We start from the raw sequence: 22,839 nt of genomic DNA, 5'->3' as shown, positions 1-22,839 counted from the left end.
TTGATAGTTCTGGCTCTTATATTAAGGTCTTTGATCCATTTTGACTTGATTTTTGTGTATGTTGTGAGGTAGGGATCCTCCTCTCTTTTTTCTTTGCAAGTGGAGATCCAGTATTTCCAGCACCATTTGTTGAAGTAACTGTTCTTTTCTAATTGAGTGGTCTTTGCCATGTTGTAAAAAATCAGTAGACTATAAATGTGAGGGTTGATTTCTCAGCTCCCAATTCTATTTCACTAGTCTATATATCTGACCTTGTGCCAATACCATGCTGTTTTGATTACTGTGGCTTTGTAGTAAGTTTTAAGATCAGGAAGTGTGAGGCCTCCAACTTCATTATTCTTTTTCAAGATGGATTTAGCTATTCAGGGTCACTTACGCTTCCATATAAGTTTGATGATTGGCTTTTCATTTTATGCAAAGAAGTTTGTTGAAAGTTTGATTGGGATTACATTGAATTTATAAATTCCTTTGAGTAGTATTGCTATCCTAACAATATTTAGTCTTCTGATCTGTAAACATGAAATGTCCTTTTTGTTTAGTTCTTTTGAAATTTCTTTTAGCAATGTATTGTAGTTTTCTGTATATAGTTCCTTTACATCGTTGGTTAGATTTATTCTTAGATATTTGATTCTTTTAGTCACTATTGTGACTGGAATTTTTTTCTCGATTTCTTCTTCCATTCGTTCATGACTTGTATGTAGAAACTACTGATTTTTGTGTGTTGATCTTACATCCTGCCACTTTGCTGAGTGCATTAATTAGGTCTTGGAGCGTAGGTATGGATATTTAAGGATATTCTGTATTTAGGAGCATAGCATCTGCAAATGGGAAAGTTTTACTTCTTTCTTTCCAATTTGGATGCCTTTTGTTTTTTTTTCCTGCCTAATTGCTTTGGCAAGAACTTCTAGTACAATGTTGAATAACAGTGGTGAGAGTGGACATCCTTGTCTTGTTCCTGATCTTAAAGGGGAAACTTTCAGTCTTTTACCATTAAGTAGGATGTTAGCTGTGGGCTTTTCATATATGCCCTTTATTGTGTTGAGGAAGTTTTCTTCTATTTCTAGTGTTGAGAGGGTTTTTATCAAGAAAGGTGCTTTATTTTGTCAAATGCCTTTTCTGCATCAATTGAGGTGATCATGTGATTTTCCTTCATTCTGTTAATGTGGTGTATTACATTAATTGATTTTCTTATGTTGAACCAAACTTGCCTACCAAGGATAAATCCAACTATGTCATGGTACATAATTCTTTTGCTTTGCCTTTGGATTCGGTTTACTAGAATTTTGTTGAGAATTTTTACATCTATTTTCATAAAAGATACTGATCTGTATTTTTCTTTTCTTATGATATCTTTATCTGACTTTGGTATAAGGTGAGGTTGGCCTTGTAGAATGTGTTAGGGAGTGCTTCTCTTCCTTATTTTTTTGGAAGTGTTTGAGCAGAATTGTAGTTAAGTCTTCTTGGAATGTTTGGTAGGATTCCCCTGTGAAGCCATCTGGTCCTGGGCTTTTCTTTGTTGGGAGGTTTTTAATTACTGATTCAATCTCTTTTCTAGTAATTGGTTTGTTGAGATCTTCTGTTTCTTCTTGAACCCATTTAGGTAGTTTGTGTGTTTCTAAGAATGTATCCATTTCATATAAATTATCTAAATTATTGGCATACTGTTGTTCATAGTGCCTTATAGTCCTTTTTATTTCAGCAGGGTCAGTAGTAATTTCATGTCCCCCTTTTCATTTCTGATTTTTGTTATTTGTCTTCTCTTTCTCTTTTTTGGCCAATTTTATTGATCTTTCCAAAGAACCCATTTTTGGTTTTGCTGATTCTTTCTATTGTTATTTTTTGTTTTCTATTTCATTAATTTCAGCTCTAATCTTTGTTATATCTTTCCTTCTGCTTACTTTGGGTTTTTGCTCTTCTTTTTCTAGTTCTTCTAGTTTTGAGATTAGATCTCTGTTTTGAAGTCTTTCTATTTTTAAAAATGAAAACATTTACAGCTACAAATTCCCCACTTAGCACTACCTTTGGTGTATCCCGTAAGTTTTGGTATATTGTATTTTCATTTTCATTTGCCTCACGATATTTCCTAATTTCACTTCCCATTTCCTTATCAACCCATTGGTTTTTTAAAGAGTATGTTGTTTAATGTCCATATATTTGTGAATTTTCCATTTCTTTGTTACTCATTTCTGGGCTCATTTCCTTACATTCAGATAATATGCATTGTATGATTTCAATATTTTTAAATTTACTGAGGCTTTTTTTTGAGCCAACATATGGTCTATCCTAGAGAATGAATCCATGTGCACTCAAGAAGAATGTGTATTCTGTTTTGTTGGAAGAATGTGTATTCTGTTTTGTCTGTTAAGTCTAGGTGGTTTAGTGTATCATTTAAGTTCTGTACTTCATTATTGATCTTCTGACTAGATGTTCTCTTATTGAGAGTGGTGTGTTAAAGTTTCCTATTAAGGTAGAACTGCCAATTTTCCCCTTCAAATATGCCAGTATTTCCTTCATATATTTCGGGGTTCTGCTGTTAGGTGCATGTATATTTCTAATTGTTCCATCTTCCTTTGAATTGTCCCTTTTATCAGTATATAATGACCATCTTTGTCCCTTGTATCTGTTTTTGACTTGAAGTTTATTTTACCTGATACTGGTATAGCTGCCCCAGCTCTCCTTTGGTTACCACTAGTATGGTATGTTTTTTCCATCCTTTCACCCCCAACCTACTTATATCTTTGAATTTAAGCTGAGTCTCCTGCAGACAGCATATATTTGGGACAGGCTTTTATATCCATTCTGCCAATCTCTGCATTCTGACTGAAAGTTTTACTCCATTTACATTTAAAGTCACTACTGATAAGACAGGCCTTCTTCTGTGATTATGCTAGCTTGCCTTTGTTAGTCTTATACAATTTTTGTCCCTTACTTCTGTTAATGCCTACATTTATATTTACTTAACCTTTTGTGTTGTATCATATTGAGTGTGTTCTTATTTCTACCTGGATATATTTTAAATCTATTTTCCTTGTGGTTATAATGGGGTTAAAATTTAACATTCTAAATACATAACAATTTTATTTGGTTTTGTACCAACTTAACTTCAAAACCTGCACATATACTTTTCCTATACCCCTCTGTCTTCCCACCATTTTTTTTTGTACTCATTACCACTTATATCTTTGTACATCATAGCTCCAAAGACATACTTTTTATGCATTTGCATTTTAGCACCTGTGCAAAGTAAGGTGTGGAGTTACATACCAAACAATACAATATAGTACGATATAATACAATACTACTGGCATTTATAATTAGGCAAATGGCTCTCTTTACTGCAGATTTTTATTTCTTTATTCTTATTGAACCACTGTCTTTCCCTTTCAGTCTAAAGAACTCCCTTTAGCATTGCTTGTAGGACAGGTCAGTGTTGATAAACTCTTTCAGCTTTTGTTTATCTGAGAATGTCTTAATTGATCCCTCATTTTTTTTTTTATTTTTTTATTTTTTATTGACTTTGTAATAATATTACATTAAAAATATATATGTGAGGTCCCATTCAACCCCACCCCCCCCACCCCCCCCTCTCCCCCCCCCCCAACAACACTCGTTCCCATCATCATGACACATCCATTGGATTTGGTAAGTACATCTTTGGGCACCTCTGCACCTCATATACATTGGTTCACATCATGGCCCATACTCTCCTCTATTCCATCATGTAGGCCCTGTGAGGATTTACAATGTCCGGTGATTACCTCTGAAGCACCATCCAGGGCAGCTCCATGTCCCGAAGACGCCTCCACCTCTCATCTCTTCCTGCCTTTCCCCATACCCTTTGTCCATTATGTCCACTTTTCCCAATCCAATGCCACCTCTTCTATGTGGACACTGGATTGGTTGTGTCCATTGCACCTTTATGTCAAGAGGAGGCTCAGATTCCACCTGGATGCTGGATGCAATCCTCCCATTTTCAGTTGTAATCACTCTAGGCTCCATGGTGTGGTGGTTGTCCTTCTTCACCTCCATCTTAGCTGAGTGTGGTAAGTCCAATAAATCAGATTGTAGGTGCTGGAGTCTGTTGAGGCTCAGGATCTAGCTATCACATTGTCAGTCCAGAGATTCAAATCCCCTAAATATATCTTAAACCCCAACATTAACTGCACCTCCAGCACATTAGCATGAAAGTCTTATGAAGGGAGATCCCATCTGAGTCCAGATTCATCACACATAAACACCATTTCCAAAGAGGGGCCATCTGCCCTGGTAGTTAACCCCATCGGCCATGACCATAACTCCCATGGGTCTCTTTAGCCCTCAAAGGAACCAATATCTGGGGGTTGTATCTGCTTTATCTGTCTCTCTGACTCTGCTCAGTTGTGCATGAGGGCAAACCTTCTGCCAGCCTCCAGACTCTTTTTTAGAAACTCGTAGCCATATAAACTCATTTCTCCTTTCCATTTCCCCCTTACTTTAGGTCAAACAGCATTTTAAAGTCATGGTATTTTATGTAGACATGTGATCCCTCATTTTTGAAAGAGACTCTCACCACATGTAAAATTCTTGGCCGGCAATTGTTTTCTTTCAGCACTTTATTTCAAACTAGTGCCTTTTTTCCTCCATGGTTTTTGCCCAGAAATCAGCACACAAACTAATTTGGACTCCCTTGGACATCACTCCTTGTCCTTTACATTCGATAGTGTGATCAGTATATGACAAAGGGTATTTTTTTCTTCATGTTTATCCCGTTTGGTGGTCTCTGAGTTTCTTATGTGTGTACATTGTGGCTAAGTTTGGGAAGTTGTCTGTCATTATTTCTTTGACTCTTCCCTTGCCCCTCCCTCTCTTCCTCCCTCCTCTCATAATGTGTATTTTGGTGCATTTGATGGTGTCCCATAGCTGTCTTAGGCTATTTTGTCTCTTAATATTTCTTTTTTATTTCTGATCCTCAGTCTGACTCATTTGAAGTAACTAGTTTGAAGTTCACTATTTCTTTCTTCTGCCCGCTCCAATCTGTTCTTGAAACCTTCCTCAGCATTTTTAATTTCAGTTATTATGATCTTTTACACCAGTAGTTCGGTTTGGTTCCTTTTTAAAATTTCTGTCCCTTTGCTTAGACTCTCACATTGCTCATTCATTGTTTTCCTGATACCTTTAGTTCTTTCTCTGTACTTAACTCATCTCCTTGCTGTGAGAGTGGGCAATGGACACTGGTAGCTACTATGTAGAGAGAGCAACTTACAATTCTTTATTGTAATTTAGCAGCCTTTTCTTCCCACTCTAACCTGGGTGCTGTGCAGTTTTCTTCTAGGCTCTGGAGTTTTAAGATAGTTGTTTCAGAGAGTTCCTGCCTGTTTAATAGTTGTTTTGGTGGAAGGACTGAGTCCTGGCACTCCCTACTCTACCATCTTCCTGGGAAGTTTTCCAGTTCATTTTATTTTAAGCTCATGGAAATGATAGAATGGTCACTGAATGATGAAAGTTGACACACGAAAAGTTGTGTAACAAAAATCAGAGGTTTCATTTATCCTTCCTTGTGTGCTTTTTTGTGGGCTTACAGTTTTTTAGATTGCATGACCATATTTTGGTTTTTTCCTTGTTGTGTAAATATGTGGTTTGCTTAAAAAAATTAGTATTGCTACAATGCATGCCTTGGACCATATCTAGTTACAAAATAAGTTAAGGACATCAAAACCATCTTTAAGTGGCAACTGAAATCTGCCTCATAGCTGGGCAGGAACAGAAGGTGGCTTAGAAATAGCTACAGTAGGGAGCAGGAATCACTTCTCTTGCAGAAATTTCAAACTTATGGGAGATAAATTTGACTAATGAGATGAAAGATGCACTCTTATTTGTAAAGTTCTTGCTGATCTCAGGGAGAGGAGCTTGTCCTTGCCTGATCCTGGGTTAGCTCTTTCAAGCCCTCTCTCTGGGCCAGCTCGTAGAAAGAGAATAACATTAATACTTGGTAAGCACAGAACTTCATGTTCTTTACATTAGCTGTGATTATAAAGGCCTAATTAACCATATCCTGAGCCTGTCACCATGAAGTATTTCGGGGATGCAGGGGCCTTTAGAGTCATTGTGTTAGCCTCTGAGTAATCGGCTGATGCTCCCTTAAGCAATGGGAAAGAAGACCCGATCTGACTTCCACATAAAAGCAGAATGAAAAAGTAACATCCTTCTATCCCTCCTTCTAAGTACCAGTCAGAAAAATCTTAGCTTACCCTTTCCCAGCATAATCAAGGGAGGTGGAACACACATCCCTTGCAGTCCATCAGACCCTAATGGTGATGCAAGTTGTCAGGAAGAGAGCATTGACAGTAGAAAGCCTTCACCCAATTACCTGTGATCCCCAAAGCACACTAAATCACGCTGTTTATAATTCAGCCTCCCGAATTTACAAGAGATGTGAATGAAAAGGGATACAAATGGTAAACATTGCAGTTAAACCTCTTAATTGTATAATCTGCTTTTTTTCTGAAAGTAATAAAGGGAACAGGATTTTCTGAGATACTAATATATTAGGTTCAACAGAACCAGGATGAGAAGATGTGAAAAAAGATATATGAAGTGTTTCTGGGAAGGACACACCTGGGAGAACTTATGGTAGGCCTCAAGATGAGTAGGAACCGCCTCCGCTTCTTACGGGAGACGTCTGTGTAATTGGTATGGAAGCACTACGAGCCAGGGAGCTCCCTCATGAACAGATCTCCGGCGATGTCTCCAAGGAAATTGCCACGTAAGCTAGAATCACGTTTGAAAGTTCTTGATATGCACGAGAACGTTGCCTTAGCCTTGTCGTGTCAAGCAGCAGGATGTGCAGTGGCATTTAGCACTGGTATCTGGTGCTCTCTTCTGTCCCAATGAATCTGCGCTCTGATGAGGGGAAGAAGAGAGTCAGATCATCTTTCTTTTGCAGTTATCTCGTATGCGCTCCATTCTTAGCAAGGAGACGCAGGGCAATGGTGATGAACTACTCACAGGCAAATGAATTTCTTGTTTGGGTTTAAACAGAAGCTCTGTGTGTGACAGGATGGAGTAGAAGGGTATATCAGTCAGTGTTCTCCAGAGAAAGTAAGTATATATGTATGTGAGAGATTTATGTAAGGAATTGGCTCATGAGATTGTGGGGGCTGGCAAGTTGAAATTCCGAAGGGCAGGCCAGAAGCTGGAAATGCCAGTGAGAGTGCTGGTGAAGTCTTGAGTCTGAATTCCTTAGGCTGGAAACTCTGGAAGGAGTCTGGAGGCAGAATTCCTTCGGATGGCTGGAACCCTTGGTTCTCCCTCCGAAGACCCCCCACTGCTTGGATGAGGCCCACCTACATTAGAGAGGGTTGTCTCCTTTACTTTAAAGTCCACTGGTTGTAGATACTCATCCTACCTAAGGTAGTCCTTCCTGCTACAACTAGCCCAGTGTCCAAGCAGATACGTAAAACTAACCATCATAAGCAGAAAGAAAAGAGGAGAGAGAAAGAAGAGGGAAGAGGAAGACACTGAGACTGACTGTAAGAAGAGTCGGGTCAAGATGACCCAAAGTTTGAACCTTGTTTTGACAAATTAGATAAACATGTGTTGGAGAAAATCCAGAATCTTTAAGTTCATTTTAGGTATTAGTTGAATTTTCTCCAAAACCTATTACTGACATTGCAGTACAGTAAGGTAAACTTGCCTGATTTTTGTTTGATCTTTATTTATTCATTTGGTGTTTATTGGGTTTCTACTACTATTCTAGGCAGGGGAGATAGGCAAGTGAAAAGAGAGTCCTTCTTATTGCTCATTGATGATTATTTTACCAATATGGTGACAGTGCTGTAAGCGAGGGATGCATAGGCACCCTGGGAAGCCCTGCCCTCTTCTTTCCGTCTGGAGATTGGAGGTGAAACAGAGATGCCAAAAGTGGACAGAAGAGAAGCCAGACATTCAACATGTAAGGAGCGGAGTGTGTAGAGGGTCCCCTAACCTGTGTCAGCTCAGCATTCTGGGGACTGGGGGGATGGACATGGCCTCCCCATTTGAGCAGAAGCATGTGCTACATTTCTGAAAAGTCCTTTCTGTATGTTTGATTTATTTAATTGAAAGGAACTGATGGAAAGGGAAAGTAGGCACTTCCACTTGGACGGTAGCAAAAAGAACGTGAAAAATGCATCCCCGGTTTCCTGGTGTTCACATTATTTAAAAAAACCTAATGTGATGTCATGTATGATTTATGCTGTGTAGGTGTTTTTCTACTGCATTTGAAGCAGATAGGTATTGGAGTGTAATAAATTATGTAGTTTCAAATATAAAAACTCCCCTAGCAATGCGAAGAGATAAGGTGTTGTACTGCTGATCAGATATTCCAGAGTAACTGTTTTCAGTGGCGAAGCTTATATTGGACATTTTTATTCTAATGAAACATTCAAGAGCTGTAATTTCTTTTTGTCCTACTTGTAGCTCTAGGGGTTGATCCAGTCCTCCCTCTTTCCCTCATTCCCTCCCTCCCTTCCTTCATTCCTTCCTTTTCTTTTCTTTCTTTCTTTCTCTCTTTGTAGGTAGGAAGGTGGGTAGGTGGGTAGGCATGTATTTTTTTCAGGCTTTTATATAGGTGCTTAAAATGCCACCTCCAATTTGGAGGAGCACAGCACCTGGACAGAAAATCTTGGGTCCCAATTAAGGTTATGGTATCAACTCACTTCTCATTTTCAGTATCTTCGGTGAGTCTTACTTTGTCTTGGCTTTTCCTTTTGCAAAAGTATGTTAAAAATGCATTTGACTGAGGAAGTGCTTTGTTACCTACTTGAAATGAATATAAGAAGACTAAGAGTTTAAAGTACTTTTAGGAATAGCAAATAGAGTTAGCTTTCTTCCAATTCTTAATTTTCAGTTGAAATTTGTAGTGATGTCATTTCAATACAATTCTAACAGGTAGAATACAGAGCACTTGTAAGTCTCCTGAGCAGTTTTTTTTTTTTTTAATAATGAAAGAATTTAAGTGAGATAGCCCAGCATTGATTTCACAGCCCTCGGGTTCAGTCATCTTCTGGGCTTGAGCGGCTGGAGACAAGCTAGTAAAAGTGAACAGTGTCCTACCAAGAGGTAACTTCACACCTGCTATATACTTCCAAGTGCCCAAATATGGCTTCCCTGGAGGGATGTTCAAAGTGTTTAAGTGAAAAAAAACCAAAAGCTACAAAACATATCCAAAAATGGTACAAATCTGCTGTCTGGTCATCCCAGGATCTTACTAGCTCTGCTAAGACAGAGGCTAAAGCTGTGTTTGGGTTCCTTCTGCATAAAGAGCTGTGGAACCCTGACTGTTCCTTCAGGTGGAAGGAGCAGTTTTGGGCAGACTAGAAACTTGATAGCTATATTGATGCTCTAGAAAAGGCAACTTTTGACTTCTGATTTTTTTTTTTTTTTAGCTCTTTGTGATAGTGATGTAATGCTCTTTAACAGGCTTAGTGTAAATTTAGGTTTCCCATAATGATTCAGAAGGATAATGTTATTTGTGTGAAATCAAAATAGGTAACACCAGGAGTCTTTCATATTCAGAAATGGGATTTGTAATCATTCTTATTTCTTTTACTATTCAGATATATGCCCATTATTTCTGGATCTCAGAGTTTGAAGAGAATTCAGTGGAAGGTGAATGGCTCTGTAACATATTCGCTTTTGATCTTGGATAAATTCCTTAACTTTTCCTTTTTAGCCTCAGAGTAATAATAAGAGTGATAAGAGTAAAATTATTTACCTCATGGGTTTGCTGTTATGACCTGAAAAGGTAATTTAGGTCAAGTTCTTCTCATAATGCCTGGAATTTAAGATGTACCAAGAAACACTATTTACCACTATCATTATCATCATTATATTATGTCCACTCCTTATCTGATGTTATGTATTTTGAAAATCTTGTCAAGTACCCCTTTTTAAAGGGACAGGAGCTTACTCTACCCCCATGTTTATCTCTTAGAAAATTCTTCTTTATATTGGTTTCTGCCTTCTTATAATTTCTTCCCAATAGCCCCTACTTGTACTCTTAGGATCGCTCTAAATATGCTCCTTTCTGTTCCTGTTAGAAGGCAGCTGTTGTGCTCCTCTTGGGCCTTCTCTAGTCCCTAAGGACCTCGAATTATGCCACCTCACTGTTCTGGACACCTTCTAGTTGATGGCTTTTTTACTTTATACATTTGTAGAAAGCATTAGAGTTTGCAAAATGCCTTCTGCATACATTCTTTTTAAAACACCATTATCTCTATTTTATAAAAGAGAACACAGAAGCTTACAGAGGTTATTTACTTATTTTAAGTCACCAAAATAATTTGAACTCAGTTCATTTTGATGAATTCTTCTCTACATCCCATTTCAAATGTAACCTCTAGAACTTAGCATAATACCCCAAGTGTGGTCTGCCAGCTTCGTATGGTGGGATTATTGATTATTGTCTTCCTGGTTTGGCACCCTAAGGTCTCTTGTTCTTTATAATATCCACCACAGTCTATGTTTAACAAGTGTTTACTGAGTACTGAATGAACACCAAGCTTATGTACTGCAATCAAATGGCCACGCATAGAGCAGTGTCCTGCCTTCCAGGGACCGATGTCCTCATTGCAGGGTGGCTACAGAAATTGCAGGTCTCAGAGCAAAACGAAAACATGGGGACCCTTGTTCAAAAGGCAGGAAAAAAAGTATCTTTAAAATTAAGGAACTAAAGTCTAAAGATTTTTTCTCTCTTCTCTTGACTTATGGTGTCTTTTATTTGTTATTTGATGTTCTAAGTAAAGAATAATAAAATGTTAAATTATTAGCATGAACTTTACCACTCTTAGTCTAGTATAATTCCAGTTTTAAATGTAACTACAAAAGTATGCAGAAACACCAAAATCATACAATTCGTATGTATTTTGTTCTTACAGAGCAATGGAAGCATCGGGCAAAATTAACTCAACTGTTTGTATTTCATTTCCTGATTTATACAAATTCTAGCAACACAATACTCTCTGCCTATGGCCGACTGAAGAATAAGGAAAGACTGACTGGAAAAGGAACTGTGGACTGCCCTATTTTCCCCTTTCCTTCTATGACATCATTTTCAGCCTAAGTGATTGTTGGCTAATAGAGGGAAATCACATGAGTAAGAAAAGATGTGATAGGATTCATTAGCCGTGTGTACTTTGTATAATGCCTTGCCTTCTTTTCTGCACTTCAAATGCAAAGCATGGCCTACCCTATTTCCTCCGTACTCCGTCCTGGATGCAACACACTTAGCTTGTACTTAGGTCGAGTCTTGCTGAACTCCACACATTGTGAGTCCACTGGAAGTCGGTCCTCATGGGGTATCAAGAAAGGGCATCGAGACAGCTATATGCAGATGTGGCGAGCAGCGGCAGGGGACATGTGTGTCGCATGTCCTTCGTTGCTCACACATATGCTCCATTGTCCCTTCAGACTACACTTACAAAACACAAGTTCAAAGATAAAATTATTAAGAATTTCAAGATGGCGACAGTAGAGCATTAAACCAAGTGTGGGGCCCTTCTGAGAGTAGGACGCTGTGTAACTGCATAGGTCACCTGCTTATAAAGCCATCCCTGCCCAGTGGGAAGGAGATGAGTCCAAAACAAGGCAAATGGAAGCTGAGCTATAACTGAGACAGATCCACAGGCTTTGGCCTATGCCCAGACTTGGAAAGTCTCAAGGAGAAGGTGAGGGGAGAAGTTGGTCAATAGAGGCATTGGCAGGTCTTCTGTCTCAAGCATGGAGGGATGAAAGTACAGAGAGCCTAGTAGGTGGAGGCAGCGGCGGGAATCCAGGGTGGCCTGTGCGTGGAGAATGCAGCGGCTTTATGGAACATTTACTCTGCGTGGCACAAGAATAATTGAATAAGATCGTTGCTTCCTTCTTCTCATTTATATTGCATAGAGTCTATAAATCTGCAAACACAGTCCGGAGAGAAACATCAGATTTATATATGCGATTTTTCAATAATAACCTAAGTAATTTATATTAACTTTAGACAATTTCCCCCAAAATGAAACACTATTAATTCTCTGTCTTGCTTTTAGAATGATTACAGTTAGAGATATAAATCTTCACTTTTTTTCATAAATATCCACTGGAAGAGAGAGTTAGGTGAATTCTGTAGGTTCTTTTCCTTATAGGTAAAAATTCCAATGCATTTAGAAATGTTGTCCTTAGAAGTCAGAGCTGGGAGGTGAGTTCTGACACCTTCTCCAGCAGCCTGAGGCGGGAGGTCACAATTGGGAGAGAGACTCGGTCATTGGGCAGCCAGGATTTGGGAGGGGCTTGATCAGTTAGGTGGGCAAGCTCCATGGCCAAAAGGCACAGCAAGCCTTTCAGGATTCTGGCTGGTCCTGTCAGCGTTCCGGATGCTCCATTGCATGTTCCCAGCTGCCCATTCCTGAAAGCCACACTGGGGCTCTCTGGCGGCTGCTGCTTTAGTTTCCGTAGGTTGAGGTGGAGGCTCCATCAGTCAGGTGTCTTGTCTCTGAGCTGTGTAGGAGGTGGTGCATTTCTAGGTTCCTCTCTTTTCACCTGTGATCTTCTCCTTTATCCCCCAGGTTCCCAGCCACTGTCTTGTCACTGCAGGATCAGGGAGGACCCAGAGAGTCAGCCCTGCCCGGTCACTGCCTTGTGATTCAGGTGCCAGTTCCCAGGCAGAGTGACAGGCTAGAGCAAGACAGGTCACAGACACCAAAGCCATTATCTAGCCATGAACGCGAGTGCCCGTGTGTGCCTGCACATGTGTGACTGACTGCATGCTCTCGTGTGCCCCTGTGGGTGGGGAGGGGAGGGCTACCACTCGAGCACAAGAATATGGCCATTATCACTGCTGTAGGACATTTGATTCTAACAGGCAGCATAGGAGGCTTAGGATTCTCTCACCCTTTATCTGGAAGGGTGACCTTTAGGGAAGGGAGGGCTAGAGGGAACGTCCAAGCAGGCGGTCTTAACATCTAGATCAATTGCAATTAGGTCCTGAGTCTTCAAAGGACAAGTCAGTCACCCATCTCCCACCACTCCCTCACCCCCTGTGGAGAACTGCGAAAGGATAGTGGTAGGAAAAATAGCTCAGGGCTGGCACCATTTTTTTCTGTGCATGCCCTAATTGTCCATCAATTCACTCTGCCTTTACATCAGATCTTAACAGCTTTAAAGTTTCTCAATGGAGGCCGTGTGCATTGTTTAAGTTAATTTCAAGATATTTTGTTTTATTGTGGCCATCAATTCATTTTCTTTTATATTTCTTACTTGATTTTTGCTCTTGCAGGGTATTAAGGATTTTTTTATTAGAAAAGTTGTAGGTTTGTAGAAAATTCATGCATAAAACACATAAAATGTAGAGTTCCTATACATCACCCTATTAACACCTTGCATTAGTGTAGTTCATTTGTTACAATTCATGAAAGAACATTTTTACAGTTGTACTATTAACTCTAGTTCATGGTTTAATTTAGGGTTCACTGTTTGTGTAGTATAGTTCCATGGATTTTTTCCCCCAATTTTTTATTATGAAAATGTTCAAATATAGAGAAAATCTTAAATAATAATACAATGAAAATCCACATACCCACCATCTGATCTAATTTAAAAATTGTTCTTTAAAGAATCTTTAGAGTACATAAATGTTTACATCAAAAATATCAGGGATTCCCATATACCCACCCTCCCCCAGTCACACTTTCCCACATTAACAACTTTCTTTACTAACAAGGACTATAATTTACATTATAGGTATATACTTTGCTCTGCACAATTTTATAGGTTTTGACAAAATGTATAATGGTCTGTATCCATCATTGCAATGTCATGCAGGATAATTTCAGTGTCCCCAAAATGCCCCCATGTTGCCCCTACTCTTCCTTCTCCCTCCCCTCAGAAGCTCTGGTGATCACTGCCTTTATATCAGTGATACAAGTTCTTCCATTGTTAGAAGAATAATCACTACTTTAGTCCACACTTGCTTTCCTCTCTTATGTTTGTTCATTCCTCAATCTTGAGAATGTTGGGATGGTGATGCCCACCCTGCCTCCAATTGAGAGGGGACTTAGATTCCATGGGGCATATGGATGGAACTGTCTTGCTTGCAGTTGGAGACACTTTCTGCTTCCTGGAATGGGCATTGTCCATCCTAACCCTTTTGTTAGTTTTCTTGGGTGACTCCAATGAACTGGAGAGTAGATGTTGTAATTCTGCTGAGATACAGGGCTCAACCGGCATATAAATAGACTGACTGAAGATTTAAGTCTCTGGGATATGTACTTAACAAGTATAGTGCTAATTATATGTTCAAATAAAAGGGGCAGAAGAACTATATGTAGGGAAATTCTAAATGAGTCTAAGTGTTATACTAAGGAGCATGCATTCCAAAGTAAGGCCTTATGACAGAGCCCCTAGTTCCTGAGATTGCCTGCTCTGTCTATAGTGTCTAGATGTCTCTAGAGCCCTCAGGAGCCCCAATGTTTGAGGCATTGTTTACTGTGGCAGTCAATGAGATCTGCTGAGATGTGTATATGCGTAACCTCTGGAAAACCTCCCAACTCACTTTGAAATCTCTTAGCCATAAAAACTCATTTGTATTTAGTATTTCCCTCTTTGGTCAAGGTCTTTCCAGATCTATCGGTAGTTGGTGCTTGGTAATAATCCCTCGGTGCCAGGGAGGCTCATCCCTGGGAGTCATGTTCCATGCTGGGGGGATGGTAGTGTATTTATATGCTGAGTTTGATGTGGAGAGAAGCCACATTTGAGCAAAAGGAGGCTTTCAGGAGGTAACGTGTAGGCAATATAATACTAGGCTAAGTTTCAATTTCACAAGAAAAGGTTCATAAGTATAACCATCAATATCAAGGGCCTGGTGTATTGGTCTGTCCTCTTTAGCTAGGCACTGCCCATGTATTTGGGGGATTCTTGCTGCTCTATTAGAGAATGTTGCAGGACTCCCTAGGATGGGAATTCAATTTTTTTTCAGATATTGTGTGGGCTTCACCCACTGAGACAACACCCCATGATCACTTTAATATATTCAAATGCCATAGAGGCATGTCACAAGTGCACTCCTCCCCACACATCCCCCCATCACTGACACTCTGCACCAGTGCTCTTCCCCTGCCACAGTTGTGACCCTACTGCAATCCGAAACCTCCCCAAAAGCAAAGCCTCCCAAAAAACGCAAATAAAAATAATAAGATAATAATAATAAAATAAAAGGTAAAATACAAAAATAAAAAATACAAAAAAATAAAAATAAATTTTTGTTGACATTGTGTCCTTCATCCCTGTTAAGATCTGTTATCTTTTATTTATTTTTCTTTCTTATTTTATTATATTTTTAATTTATTTTTAAAAGACACTTAGACTACATAAATGTTATATAAAAAAATATAAGGGATTCCCATATACCCCACTCCCCACACCTCCCACCCTTCCCCACATTAACTACTTCGTTCATTAGTGTGGTACATTCATTGGAATTGATGAACACATTTTGGAGCATTGCCACTAAGCATGGGATTATAGTTTACGTTGTAGTTTACACTCTCTCCCACTTAATTCTGTAGGTTATGGCAGGATATATAACAGCCTATATCTGTTGTTGCAGTATTATTCAGGACAATTCCAAGTCCTGAAAATGCCCCCATATTACACCTTTTTTCCCCTCTCCCTGACTTCAGCCCCTCCAGTGGCCCTTGTCTCCACATTAATAATATAATTTCTTCCATTCCTAGAATCACAATAAGTCTATAGTAGAATACCAGTAAGTACACTTTAGTACATATTTTATTCCCCAATCCTGAAGATTCTGGGATGGTGATACCCACTCCAGCTCTTAACTGAGAGGGGGCTTTGATCCCATATGGCTGATGGATGGAACTCTCTTGCTTGCAGTTGTAGACTCTCTCCATTCCTTGGTGTGGTGGTTGTCCATCTTCACCTCCTTGGTGGTTGTCCTTGGTGAGTCCAATGAACTGGAGAGTAAGTGCTGTAACTCCGCTGAGGCTCAGGGTCCAGCTGGCACATGGACAACTCAGAGATTTAAGTCTCTTGAACATAACACCTACCAACTCCAGCACCAACTACAGGTTCAAATAAAAGGGACAGAAGAGGTGCTTGTAGAGAAGTCACATCTGAGTCCAACTCTGTCACACTAGGGAGCACAAACTCCAAAATAGGACCCACTGGCAAGCCACCAAACTCCAGAGCTATCTGCCATGACTGTAGGACCTGGGTGTCTCTTGAGCTCTCAGGGGCCCCCCTATTTGGGGTAGTATCTACTTTGTCTGTCTCTGAGATCCTACTAAGATGCGCATAAGCATTGCTTCTCTGATGACCTCCCAACTCACTTTGAAGTCTCTTAGTTATATAAACTCATTTGTTTTTACCTTTTCCCTCTTTCATTTTAAGGTCTTTTTCCAGTTACATCACCAGCTGGTGCTTGGTAGTAATTGCTCAGTGCCAGGGAGGCTCATCCCCAGGAGTCATGTCACACACTGGGGGAAAAGTAATGCATTTATATGCTGAGTTTGGCTTAGAGAATGGTACATTTAAGCAACATGGAGGCTCTCAGAAGGTAACTCTTAAGCACCCTAAAATACTAGGCTAAGTTGCAATTTCAAGAGCAAAGCCTCAAAAGTATAGTCATCAGTATCAAGAGCCCATCAATGGACCATTCTTCACTAGTCATTGCCCCTGTGCTTGAGGGATTCTTGCTGTTCCATTAGAGAATGTGGCAGAGCTCCCCAGGATGGGAATTCAATATTCTTTCAGTTGTGTGAATCTTTACCCACTGTAGTAATGCTCCATGAACATTTGAACACATTTATATATCTTATAAATATATACCCAGGTGAACTTCCTCCCATGTACCCCCCAGCATTGACCCCCTACACCATTGATCCTCCCCTGCCATAGTTGTCACCCTTCCATGACCCAAAACTTCTTCAAAAATGAAGCCAAGAATATTGCCAAATATAATTGATAGGAAAATGAGATAATAATGATAGGTTTAAACATAAGAAATAAAATACATAATAATTTAGAAAAACTAAAACTAAAATAAAGTACAGAAATTGGGATATTAAATAAATAATGAAAAATAATTAAAATTTTTTTTGATGTTTTGCCTTTCATCACTGTAATATCTCTTGTCCTATATGTACAGTGGCATTTTCTTCCATTTCTTCCCCAGTGTCTTACTTTTATTCATTTTGTCTTCAAAGAAGTTTTCGGGCACAGTAAAGTCGCATATAGAACACAGGGGACTCCCATAAATGCAACATCCTCCCCCTTTTCCCCCCTTCCTGTATTAATAACCTTTTTACATGTGTATGGCACATTTGTTACAGCTGCTGCACAAATATTGAAACATACCTACTAACCATGGTCAATGGTTTATATTATGGTTTAGATTTTAGACCATATACTATTATAAAATTTTGATGAAAATTAACATGGCCTGTATCCAGCATTGCGAGATCAAGCAGAATACCTCCATTGTCCCCTAAACACCCCCTCTTCAGTCTATTCTATTCCTCCCTCATCCCTCCTCTCGGGGCCCATGGTGACCACCAGTCTTCACTCCTTGAAGGACAAGATTCATAGATACTTGTGAGAATGCTGAGGACTTGACACACAGTCTGTCCTCCCCTTAGGAACTGCCTGTGCTTTTGAGAGACACTCTCCCCTCTGAGAACATATCCGGCCTCCCCAGGATGGGAGTCCAAATCCTTTCTGCTCATTATGTGGGTCTCTGTAGCAGTTTAATATTATTGATGAATTCCAAAAAGAAATATTGGATTATGCTTGTAACCTGATCTGTACCTGGGCATGATTGAGTTATGATTAGGGCGTTGAGTCCCCACCCCTTGGTGGGTGGGGATTCACAGATAAAAGTCATGGCAAAGGACAGAGTTGGGGGCATTTGATGTTGGAGTTTTGATGTTGGAGTTTTATGCTGAAGCCTTAAACTGGAGCCCTGGGAAGTAAGCTCACAGAAGAAAGGGAATCCAGCCCCAGGAAGAGACGAACCCTGAGCTCAGGAAGAAGCAAGCCTGGGAAGAAATGAACCCTGAACCCAAAGAGAAGCAAGACCCTGGAAGGGAGGAACCCAGGAAGCCTGAACCCTTGCAGTCATCAGCAGCCATCTTGCTCCAACATGTGAAAATAGACTTTGGTGAGGGAAGTAACTTATGCTTATGCCTGGTACCTGTAAGCTCTTACCCCAAATAAATTTCCTTTATAAAAACTGACCAATTTCTGGTATTTTCATCAGCACCCCTTTGGCTGACTAATACAGTCTCCATCCACTGATGAAACACACTATGATAAAATGATCACTCACACGTCTCTTGAAGACTACCCCAGGTGTGCCCAGTCTCAAATGCCCCCCCCATCCAATACCCTAAACCAGTAACTCTTCCTTGTCAAATTGCCAAAGAGCTTTCTCAGCATTGTAGTTTCAACCTGCCAATCCCCAGTGTGCACCTGCTCCCTCCCTCAACTCTCTCCCAGTTCCATGGACTGTCCAACCCATCCTCCGCACACTTCCCCCCCAGTCCAGCTTGCACCGCCCAACCCAATAGTATCCCTACACCACTATCATATCCCTTCACTGCACAACTCACCTTATCATAGATTTCACCCATTTGGACATTGTCTCACAACCTTATTCTCCCTTTCTATTTCCTGTAAACCTATCTTCCAGACTCTAGTGTTATCTTTTATGCACAGTGACAATTTCTTCCATATGTCCCAGTGTCTTCTCTTTTTGCTTTATTTGCAAAGAAGCTTTAGTTTACAAAAAAGTCATATAGAAAATATAGGGGATTCCCATATAATCAAATCAAACCCCTCCTACTCTCCCACTCTCCCCTATTAATAACATTTTACACATGTATGGTACATTTGTTACAATTGATATACAAATATTGAAGCATTGCTACTAACCATAGTCAATAGTTTACATTATGGTTTACATTTTGCCCATATACTTTTACAGGTTTTGGCAAAACTTAAAATGGCCTGTATCTGTCATTGCAAGGTCACGCAGAACAATTCCAATGCCTTGTAAATGTCCTATGTTCCATCTATGCTATTCTTTCCTTCCCCTCCCTTAGGAACCTACATTAACCACTAAGTTTCAATTTTTGAAGAGTAAGATTCATAGTTACTTGCAATAATATTGAGGGCTTGACATATTGATCTGTTTTCCATTATTAGACACTGCCTATATTCTTGAGAGATTCTTGACCCTCCAGTTGAGGGAGCAGGACTCCCCAGGATGGGAGTTTAATATTTTCTTGCTTATTATGTGGGTCTCGACCCACTGAGATAACACACTATGACAAGATGAATACCTTCATATTCCACAGAGGCATGCCCCAGGTGTGCTCTGTCCTGCATATCACCCCACCCCCAACTCCCTGCACCAGTCCATGGATTTTTAAAAAATTTTTATTGTTACTCTTTATATACCCTATCATTTTTCTTTTTCATCACATTCAGATATATATATACACACACACACACATTTAAGTGCTGTTAATTACATTCACAATGTTGTGCTGCCATCACTACCATCCCTTTCCAAAACATTTCCATCATTCCATAATGGAGCTCTGTACAACTCAAGCATTAACTCCCCAATCCCTACCCCAACCTGGCTCCTGATAATCTATGCTCTAGATTCTATCATTATGAATTTGCTTATTCTAAATATTTCATAACAGTGAGCTCATACAATATCTGTTTTTTATGTCTGGCTTATTTCACTGAACATGAGGTCTTCAAGGTTCAGCCATGTTGTCCTTTGTTACATGTATCAGAATTTTATTTCTTTTTATGGCAGTTCATGAAAGAATTGGTTTCACTTCTTTTAGCAATGTTTTGTACTTCTCTATGTATATCTCATTTTTTACTCCTAGATATTTGATTTATTTTTAGTTGCTATTTAAGTGGAATTTTTTCTTGATTTCCTGCTCAGGTTGCTCATTACTAGTATATAAAAACACTGCTGACTTTTGCATGTTGCTCTTGTGCCCTCCCCTTTTGCTGAATTTATTTATTAGCTCTGGTAGCTTTGTTGTAGATTTTTGGGGGACTTTCTATATATAAGATCATGCTGTCTGCAAACAGTGAAAGTTTAATGCCTTCCTTTCCAATTTAGATGCCTTTTATTTCTTTTTCTTGCCTAATTTCTTTTGATAGGGCTTCCAGTTTAATGCAGAATAACAGAGGTGACAGTGGGAATCATTCTCTTGTTCCAGATCTTAGAGCAAAAGCTTTCAGTCTTTCACTATTAAGTATGATGCTAGCAGTGGGATTTTAAAATACCTGCTCTTTATTTTGTTGAGGAAGTTTCCTTCTATTCCTGTTTTTCTAAGTGTTTTGATCAAGAAAGGATGCTCAATTTTCTCAAATGCCTTTTCTGTGTCAATAGACAATCCTGTTTTTTCCCTTTGTTCTGCTGATGTGTGGTATATTACATTAATTGATTTTCTTATGTTGAATCACCCTTGCATACCTGGGTAAATCCCTCTTGATCATGATGTATATTTCTTTTAATGTGCTGTTGAATTCAATTTGCTGGTGTGTTTTGAGGATTTTTGCATCAATGTTCATAAGAGAAATTGGTCTGTAATTTTCTTTTCTTTTAGTATCATTATCTGGCTTTGGTATTAGGGTGATGTTGGCTTCATGGACTGAGTTAGGATGAATTCCCTCCTCTTCACTTTTTGGGAGAGTTTGAGAAGGATTGGTAGTAATTCTTCTTTTTTTGAATGTTTGGTAGAATTTACCCGTAAAGCCTTTTGTTCCTAGGCTTTTCTTTTTTGGGAAGTTTCTGATGACTCAAAACTTTTGTTCAATATTTTTACTTGTAATTGGTCTTGGTTTCTTCTAATCATGTAGGTTGTTTGTGTGTTTCTAAGAATATGTCCATTTCATATAGTCAGTTTGATCTGTTGGCATACAGTTATTCATGGTACCTTTTTACAATCCTTTTTATTTCTGTGGGGTCAGTAGTAATGGCCCCCCTCTCATTTCTGATTTTATTTCTTTGAATCCTCTCTCTTTTCTTTTTGTCAGTCCATCTAAGGGTTTGTCAGTTATATCAGTATTTTCAAAGAACCAAATTTTTGTTTGGTTAGTGTTCTCTATTGATTTTTTTATTCTCTATTTCATTTCTTTCTGCTCCAATCTTTATTATTGCTATCCTTCTGCTTGCTTTGGGTTTTTTTTTTTATTATTCATTTTTTAAAAATATTACATTCAAAAAATATGAGGTCCCATTCAACCCCACCGCCCCCACCCCACCACTTCCCCCACAGCAACACTCTCTCCCATCATCATGACACATCCATTGCATTTGGTAAGTACATCCCTGGGCATCGCTGCACCTCATGGTCAATGGTCCATATCATAGCCCATACTCTCCCACATTCCATCCAGTGGGCCCTGGGAGGATCTACAATGTCTGGTAATTGTCCCTGAAGCACCACCCAGGACAACTCCAAGTCCCGAAAATGCGTCCACATCTCATCTCTTCCTCCCATTCCCCGCACCCAGCAGCCACCATGGCCACTTTTCCCACACCAATGCCACATTTTCTCTGTGGACCTTGGATTGGTTGTGTCCATTGCACATCTATGTCAAGAGGGGGCTTAGATTCCACATGGATACTGGATGCAATCCTCCTGCTTTCAGTTGTAGGCACTCTAGGCTCCATGATGTGGTGGTTGACATTCTTCAACTCCATGTTAGCCGAGTGGGGTAAGTCCAATAAATCACAGTGTAGGAGTTGAAGTCTGTTGAGGCTCAGGGCCTGGCTATCATATTGTCAGTCCAGAGATTCAAATCCCCTAGATATATCTTAAACCCCAGCACCAACTACAATTCCAGTAAAGTAGCATGAAAGTCTTGTGAAAAGAGATCCCATCTGAGTCCAGTTTTACCACACAGAAACACCAGCTCCAAAGAAGGGCCATCTGACATGGCAGTGAACCCCATCTGCCATGACCATAGAACCCGTGGGTCTCTTTAGCCCTCAAAAGAACCAATACCTGGGGTTATATCTACTTTATCTGTCTCTGAGACTCTGCTCAGGTGTGCATAAGGGCAATCCTTCTGACAACCTCCAGACTCTTTTTTTAGAGACTCATAGCCATATAAACTCATTTCTCCTTTCCATTTCCCCCTTACATTAGGTCAAACAGCATTTTAAAATCCTGTTATTATATGTAGACAGGGATATTCTGCTGGTCCGCGTTGAACCTTTAATTCAAGGTCATTTTCTAGTTGCATCATCAGCTGGTATTTGGTAGTGATCCCTCAGTGCCAGGGAGGCTCATCCCCGGGTGTCATGTCCTATGCTGGGGGGAATGCATTGCATTTACATGCTGAGTTTGGCTTCGAGACTGGCCACATTTGAGTAACATGAAGGCTGTCAGGAGGAAACTCCTAGGCACAGTGCTGCTCTAGGCCTTGTTCTTATTTCAGGTGTATAGGCTCACAAGCATAGTCATTAGTATCAGGGGCTCACTGTTGGACCCTCATTCCTTCCTGGTCCTTACTGTTGCACCTGGGGGACTGCCGCTGCTCACCTAGGGACCACGACAGAGCACCCCCGGCCAGAAACCCAGTACCCCCCCAGCTGTTGTTTTTAATTGTTTCCACTATGAGTATATCCAAACATTACCATGCACCCTGGACATATGCCCTGTATAACTCCCTGTCAACCATATATCGCCTGTCAATAACATCCCATACCAGTATTCCTCCGCTGCCATTGTCGAACCACTCTGTGATCCAAAACTTCCTGAAAAGTGAATCCCAATATAATGTCAG

General features: G+C 39.8%; 1 protein-coding gene across 1 annotated transcript in view; it reads left to right on the top strand.

The window, feature by feature from the left end:
• Positions 1 to 22,839, top strand: part of ENOX1 (ecto-NOX disulfide-thiol exchanger 1) — a 564,686-nt gene that overhangs the window by 69,851 nt on the left and 471,996 nt on the right. The gene's annotated exons all lie outside the window — the stretch shown is intronic.

The sequence above is a fragment of the Dasypus novemcinctus genome, chromosome 15 (genome assembly GCF_030445035.2).
Source record: "Dasypus novemcinctus isolate mDasNov1 chromosome 15, mDasNov1.1.hap2, whole genome shotgun sequence".
Lineage (NCBI taxonomy): Eukaryota > Metazoa > Chordata > Mammalia > Cingulata > Dasypodidae > Dasypus > Dasypus novemcinctus.
This window is presented reverse-complemented; position numbering and strand designations above follow the sequence as displayed.